Source organism: Eleutherodactylus coqui, chromosome 2 (assembly GCF_035609145.1).
Source record: "Eleutherodactylus coqui strain aEleCoq1 chromosome 2, aEleCoq1.hap1, whole genome shotgun sequence".
Classification (NCBI taxonomy): Eukaryota; Metazoa; Chordata; class Amphibia; order Anura; family Eleutherodactylidae; genus Eleutherodactylus; species Eleutherodactylus coqui.
The window spans coordinates 287,375,417-287,383,339 of record NC_089838.1 but is presented as its reverse complement, the minus strand read 5'-3'; positions in this window follow the sequence as shown (position 1 = coordinate 287,383,339).

Here is a 7,923-nt window from a genome sequence, read left to right as displayed (position 1 = left end):
TGCCACTCAAGGGGTTAAATAGCATCTAGGACTAAAATAATGTAAAATTTTTTTTTTTGTCTTTTTTTTTACATTTTCAATAGATATTTTGTATCTCCATGCTCATTAAAACTCATACAGCAAAGTTAGCTTGTCAATTGCAGTAAACATCCTAAAAAATGTAAAAAATGGTGGAATTGCTTTTTTCATGCATTTCGTACATATAAATTTAACGCTGACACAAAGAACCCCAAAACGATGCCGGAAAAATCTTCAACTCTTCCTGCAAAAAAAAACCAAGGCGTTAAATAGATGCATAGTTATACAGCATGCAAAACATTATGGCTGATGGAAAGCAGTGATGGAAAAAATGTATGCGAAATTGGCTCGGTCCTAAAGGGGGTGTTGGATTTAGACAACAAAAAGTACAAAAAGCTGAGCAGTCAGACAGGGGACATTGTGGCACTTAAGTGTCGGAGTGATGTCGCCTATTCATGTTAGTGATTGGCATGGGTCACATAGGCCGGACCCCCACCAATGAGATGCTGATGGCATATCCTACTCCATTGAGGTCATTTAAAATGGAGTGTGATAATAAGGTTCTGTAATTATACTGTTCCCAGGACCCAGAATTCAGAAGGTACGCCTCTTTTTCCAACACTGTTGACAAGTTTTTAAGGGTCGGAAACAAAGGGATGCGGCTTTCAAGTTGCACATTGTGCGATGTATGACTCATTTACTAGAGTTTTCCACCAGTCCTCTGGGCAGAGATTTTTGATGGCCAATTTCTAAACAAGCTCTCATTCATGATTGGTCTTTGCAGGTTGCAGTTCTGGACGAGAATACATTGTACAATGGTAAACTGTTTTTCAATCTCTGGCATGATTTGTGATCTGGGCTGGACTTTTATTTATGGTTTTTTGGCACAGTTGGTTTGAGCATGTCCTCCGGTACACATCTGTCATCATGAAGTATGACAATGATGGCAGATTGATATACCTTTATAGCGGTTTGGGATACCCCGTAATGATACTGCCTATTTTGGCACAAAGGGCATAGTAACATAGTATGTTAGGCTGAATGAAGACCATCTAGTTCAGCCTGTTTCACCCCCCCCCCCCCCTCTTCCTTGTTGATCCAGAGAAAGGAAAAAAAATGAAGCAGAAGCCAATTAGCCCATTTGGGGGAAAAATTCCTTCCCTACTCCATAATGGCAGTCAGAGTAATTCCTACCTGACTGTAAAACCCGGATCAACAACCTCGCTGGTCACCTAATGTCTATATCCTGTAATATCATAGTGCAGTGTCCCATACTGATACCCCGGATACCTGACATACGTGGGGAGCTAGGAGGGTATACTGCTGACGTGTCACAGTGGCACTTACCAAACTCTTTCCCAGAGGGAACACATGCAGCCAAGGCCAGAGTGTCACTGCAGGCCACCAGGGACACCCCTAGGACAGGGAGATGTCCACTAAACAGGATAACAGGGGTTGTAGTTGTCACGAGTGATGCCACCATTCCTATAAACACTGGTATAATCTTCGGTGGATAATAAACTCAGTCTCAGACAGTTTCTTAGTACCACAGGTCCCAAGGAATGGTTAGAGCCCGGCAAACTTTACTTGAAACTTGACAACAAATATTACAAGGCAGTTCATTTTTAAACTTCACAGGGCAGGTAGAAGATTAAAGTTAAGAAGATAATGTAGTACCTCCACACGGCTCTTATAAGCTCAAAGACACACGTGTGTGTGACCAGAGACTATAATATTGCAGTACCTGCACCCCAGTCTTGTAGTTGCACGGGTGTGACAATTAAAGGGTGTACCTCTACGCAATGACCCTGGCTCTGGACGGCCGTATATGGAAAATCAGAAGAGTATATTGTACCTCTGCATTGGCCTTGAAAAGAAGTAGTTACTTATAAATGCTCTCTCACTCTTGGGGGCTCATTCAATTACCATCCAGACTCATGCAACACAGGAAATCTCTCTTCTTCTTCCATCTTCACCACAGGGAGGCTGAAGGTGCCTTCATGTGGCTCTGTGTTAGGTGGAACTGACTCCCTTTCCCGGTCTCAATCACTCCTATTTATACCCTCTCTCATACTACATGACATGACAGACTTGATACATTTACATGCAGCCTTTGGATTTTATTAAAAATTAACCTGTCAAGCGCTGCAGCTGTGCAGCACACATACTGGAAATGACAAGACAGGCTTGCACAGTGCATCCACATAAGACAAACATGTATGACATTTATGGAGGGGACCAGGATGGTGTACTGGGTCACTACAATAGCGCTCTAGAAAGACATCTAGTTCCCTCTTAAACTCCTCTATGGATTTTGCCATCACCATGTCCTCAGGCAGAGAGTTCCACAGTCTAACTGCTCTTTCAGTAAAGAACCCCCTTCTGTGTTGGTGATGAAACCTGCTTTCTTGTAGACGTAGCAGATGCCCTCTTGCTACCATCGCAGTCCTGGGTATAAACAGATCATGGAAGAGATCCTTGTATTGTCCCCTCATGTATTTATTAGAGATGAGCGAACACCAAAATGTTCGGGTGTTCGTTATTCGGAACGAACTTCCCGTGATGCTCGAGGGTTCGTTTCGAACAACGAACCCCATTGAAGTCAATGGGCGACCAGAACATTTTTGTATTTCGCCGATGCTCGCTAAGGTTTTCATGTGTGAAAATCTGGGCAATTCAGGAAAGTGATGGGAATGACACAGTGACGGATAGGGCAGGCGAGGGGCTACATGGTGGGCTGCATCTCAAGTTCACAGGTCCCACTATTAAGCCACAATAGCGGCAAGAGTGCCCCCCCCCCCCCCCCCCACTGTCAGCATAAAGATCGTCCTCCTCTGGCACAGCTGTAACAGCTGTAGCAGAGAAGAACGATGTTTGCCCATTGAATTCAATGGAACCGGCAATACAGCCGACTCCACTGAATGCAATGGGCTGCCGGCGATCGCAGGATGAATGGTCGGAAAGGGGTTAAATATATAACCCCTTTCCTGCAATTCATCCAGAAATGTGTTACACTAAAAATATATACCGGCGTATAAGGCGACGGGGCGTATAAGACGACCCCCCAACTGTCACCTTATACGCCGGTAATACAGTGTAGCAAAGAATAAAAATCATTACTTACGTTTTTAGATGATCTGCGGCGCTCCTGCAGGCTGTCACTCCCTCCTAATCCACGGCAGACAAGCTTTCTCTATGAAAGGCTTTAAATCCCTGCCTCCAGAAAGACACGTGCCTTCAGCCAATCACAGCCAATGACAATGATGTCATTGAATGGCTGTGATTGGCTGTGTTTCTGGAGGCGGGGATTTCAAGCCTTGAAATCCCCGCCTCCAGAAACACAGCCAATCACAGCCATTCAATGACATCATTGTCATTGGCTGTGATTGGCTGAAGGCACATGTGCTTCTGGAGGCAGGGATTTAAAGTCTTTCGTGGAGAAAGCAATACTCTGCCGTGGACCAGGAGGGAGTGACAGCCTGCAGGAGCGCCGCAGATCATCTAAAAACGTAAGTAATGATTTTTATTCTTTGCTCCACTGTATTACCGGCGTATAAGGTGACAGTTGGGGGGTCGTCTTATACGCCCCGTCGCCTTATACGCCGGTATATATTTTTAGTGTAACACATTTCTGGATGAATTGCAGGAAAGGGGTTATATATTTAACCCCTTTCCGACCATTCATCCTGCGATCGCCGGCAGCCCATTGCATTCAGTGGAGTCGGCTGTATTGCCGGTTCCATTGAATTCAATGGGCAAACATCGTTCTTCTCTGCTACAGCTGTTACAGCTGTGCCAGAGAAGAAGGATTTGTCTTCTATATGTTCTCAATGGGGTCAGCGCTGCTGCCGCTGGCCCCATTGAGCGCATATAGAATGCATCCATAGCGAGCAGCGGGAGGGGCAGATTTCAATACTCGGGTGACACCTTATCTCCCCAGCCACTCACAGCAGGGGGGTGGTATAGGGCTTAAACGTTGCAGGGGGAAGTTGTAATGCCTTCCCTGTCTTTATATTGGCCAAAAAAAAGCGCTAACGTCTCAGGGAAGAAAGTTTAATTTACCAGAACACCGCATGGTGTTCGTTACGAATAACGAACATCCCGAACACCCTAATATTCGCACGAATATCAAGCTCGGACGAACGCGTTCGCTCATCTCTAGTATTTATACATAGTTATTTGGTCACCCCATAACGGTCTTTTTTCTAGGGTGAATAATCCCAATTTTGATAGCCTCTCTGGGTATTCCAGTCCTGTCATTCCATGTATTAGTTTAGTCGCCCTTCTTTGAACCCCCGTCAAGCACTGCTACATCTTTCCTGAGCACCGGTGTCCAGAATTGTACGCAGTATTCCATGTGAGGCCTGACAAGTGCCTTATATAGCGGAAGGATAATGTTCTCGTCCCTCGCCCCTATACCTCTTTTAATGCACCCCAAGACTCTATTAGCTTTTGCAGTAGCTGACTGGCATTGGTTGCTCCAGTTTTGTCTACAAACCACTAGTACCCCCAGGTCTTTTTCCATATCACTTTTCCCTAGCAGTACCCCATTTAGTGTATATCGGTGACATCCGTTTCTCCTGCCCATGTGCATAACCTTACATTTATCAACATTGAACTTCATTTGCCATTTTTCTACCCAAATACATATAATGCATTGTAAAACTTCTATTAATTTTTTTTGGAGGGCAGGGAGAGAAACACATCAATTCTGCCATTGTTTTTTTAAATAGTGTTAAACATGCAGCATAAATGACATGATACATTTTTTCAGTTGGTACGATTATAACGTTACCAAAAGTATAATTTTTTTAGATTTTTCCACTTTTGCACAATACAAAACATTTTTTGGGAAATTTTGTTTTACATTGTTGCATTTAAAGTCTCATAACTTTTTATTTTTCCATGGACAGAGCTCTATGAGGATTTCGTTTTTTGTATGACGATCTGTAGTTTTTACTGGTACCATTTTGGGGTACATACAACTTTATGTGCTTACTTTTATTGCGGTTTTTGGTAGGCAAAATGAGCAAAATAAGCATTTTGCCTCAGTTTATTAAGGATTTTTTAAAATGTAGGATGAGTAGTATATATAGTGCGCTCAATTTATTTTACAGTTTGTTATGGGTACGATGTTACGGGAGTGTGCAAAAACTGTGTTTTTTTTGTATTATTTCAATTTTTTTCTTTGTATTGTTTATATTCCTGCAGGGGACTTGAACCATAAGAGCTATGATCGCTATGATAACACATTGCAGTACTTCTGTACTGCAATGCCTTATCACTTACAATAGCCTGGAGACCAATGCCTGGCGTCCGATTGCCAGACATTGTCAACCCTCCGCAATTACATCACGCAGGGCCGATGACGTCGCAGGCAGCACACTCCCTCTGTGAACCATTCACATGTTGCGATGTACATTGATTGCGGCATGTAGGGCATTAACAGCAGGGTTCGCTGTTATTATCAATGCCTGCTGTTTCAGCGGGAAGCCAGGTATGAGTCACAGCTGCCTTCTGCTGCAGGATGGTGTGGGCTCGCTTTTGAACCCATGCCATCCACAGGATGTAAGTTTACGTCCTGTTGCATTAAGTACCCCTCAGGCAGGACATAAACTTATATCCTGTAGTGATAGGGTTAAATCTATACATAAAGAAGAGGGTTATGAGTTGCAACATTAAAATGGAACTTTTAAATGGGTCTTCCCATGAATTAAAATTCCTTCACATCCACTCTGTACTTGCTGGTTGCTACTGACCAGGACATGTGAATGTTCCAGCCAATCACTGGCCACAGCAGTGACCTTCTATAGCTAGCGATTGGCTGCAGCAGTCACATGTCCTGGTCAGTGTGGACAGTTTTGGGCTCCAGTACTCCAGAAGGACATATCAGAGCTTCAGCAGGTACAAAGGCGGGAAACTAAAGTAATAAACGGATTGGTCGGACTACAATACCCAGAGAGGGTATCAAAATTGGGGTTATTTAGTTTAGAAAAAGGATGGCTGAGGGGCGACCCAATAACTATGTATAAATATATCAGGGGACAATACACAGAGATCTCTCCCATCATCTATGTATACCAGGACTGTGACTGTAACAAGGGGGCGCCCTCTATGTCTAGAGGAAAAAGGTATCTACACCAACCTAGAAGGGATTTTTTACTGTAAGAGCAGTGAGACTATGCAGCTCTCTGCCTGAGGACGTGGTGATGGCAAACTCACTAATAGTACAAGAGGGGCCTGGATGTCTTTCTTGGGTGATATAATATTACATGTTATAGTAACTGATTAATTCAGAAGGGTCGGTGATCCGGGGACTATTCTGATTGCCAGATTGGAGTCGAGTAGGAATTATTTCCCTTGAATGTGAAAAATTTGCTTTTATCTCATTGTTTTCTTTTTTGCCTTCCTCTGGATCAACATTGGGGGGGATACTGGTTCATTATATCTCCCCAGAATAATGGGTGGAGACATGGTTTGGCAGTCCTGAGTTGAAGGACACGCCCCTAGTGGCTGATTGGCTGCCACAGACGTGCCCTCCTGCCTCATCCTCCTGGCCCACATACACATGCCGCTGAAAGTGGGGCCGGCCCTGAAGCTGCGGCCGCTACTGCTGTTGGTTGGCCAGCTGTGACAGCGGGGAGGAGAGTCACAGCGTTTCTCCCTGCAGCAGCTTCAGGGGGAACCATAGCGGAGGACAGTTATGAGCGACACGCCGGTGCTGGGACGAGAGTCACAGTGGGGCCAGCTGCAGGGGTCTGTGCTGCTGTCTTATGTGCTGTGTGCCGGGTTGTCAGATGCCGCTGCTGTCTTGGAAATGGGGACGGAACAGCACTATACCACCAGCAGGCAATTGCCAGCTAGGGGTGTGACCATGGCGTACCCTCAAGCTAAGCATGGTCAACCCCTAGCTTACGGTGGAGACAAGATACACCAGTACCCATTTGGGGGGTAATAGGCTGAACTAGATGGACAAATGCTTTTTTGGCCTGACATACAATGTTACTATGTTATTTGACATAAATGTACTGTGCTGTGCTCAGATCATTGCCTGTGGATTGGGAAGACCTGCTACGATTAACAGCTGTCACCCTACAGCCATGGTCAGAATTGAAGAATACTCTAATGCTGGCTGCTGTTCAACCATTAAGATGGCACGATCCTTAGTGATCACATCAAACTCAGCAATACTGACCTCAGGGAGTGATGGTTTTGAACAACAGGCCTGGGCTTGATAACAGTCTCCAGAGTGGTCTTGAGGTAATGCAAGTTAGGGCATACATGAGATATAGTATGTCTGTTAGGGCATACATCAAATATGTCCCAACAGCTGTAGTAATGCTCAGGCATAAATAAGCATTCCAATGCATTATTATATTAATCATCATACAAAATAGAATTCTGTAGTAAAAGTAACCACAGATGGAAAAAATAAAGAATAAACATGATTATTTATAATTAAAACAATCTGTATTAAATAAAAGTCATAAAACATAAAAAAACATAGTTTTACCAGAAAGTGCAAACAAGTCAACAACAGAATTCATTTTTTTGTACGTTCCACATAAAAAGTTTATAGAAATTAAAAGCTAAATTTTAGCTATTGAACAATTATACAGAAAAAACAAACATTCTGGAATGCAAAAAAAAAAAACAAGACCTGACAAATATAAGAAAATTACAGCTCTCAACATGTAGTGAGGCAAAAAGTTACGTATGCTAGTAACCATGTACTTCTGGAGTAAGGAGTCCTGGACACTTAAGACCCTTTTACATGGCCCTATAATGGTGCATGAATGTTCACCCAATCGTTGGACCATGTAAAATGGACAATGATAAGCGAAAGAACAAGCAAACCATGTGAACGGAGATGTACAGGCGGCCTGGGCATGAATGACTGTAGCA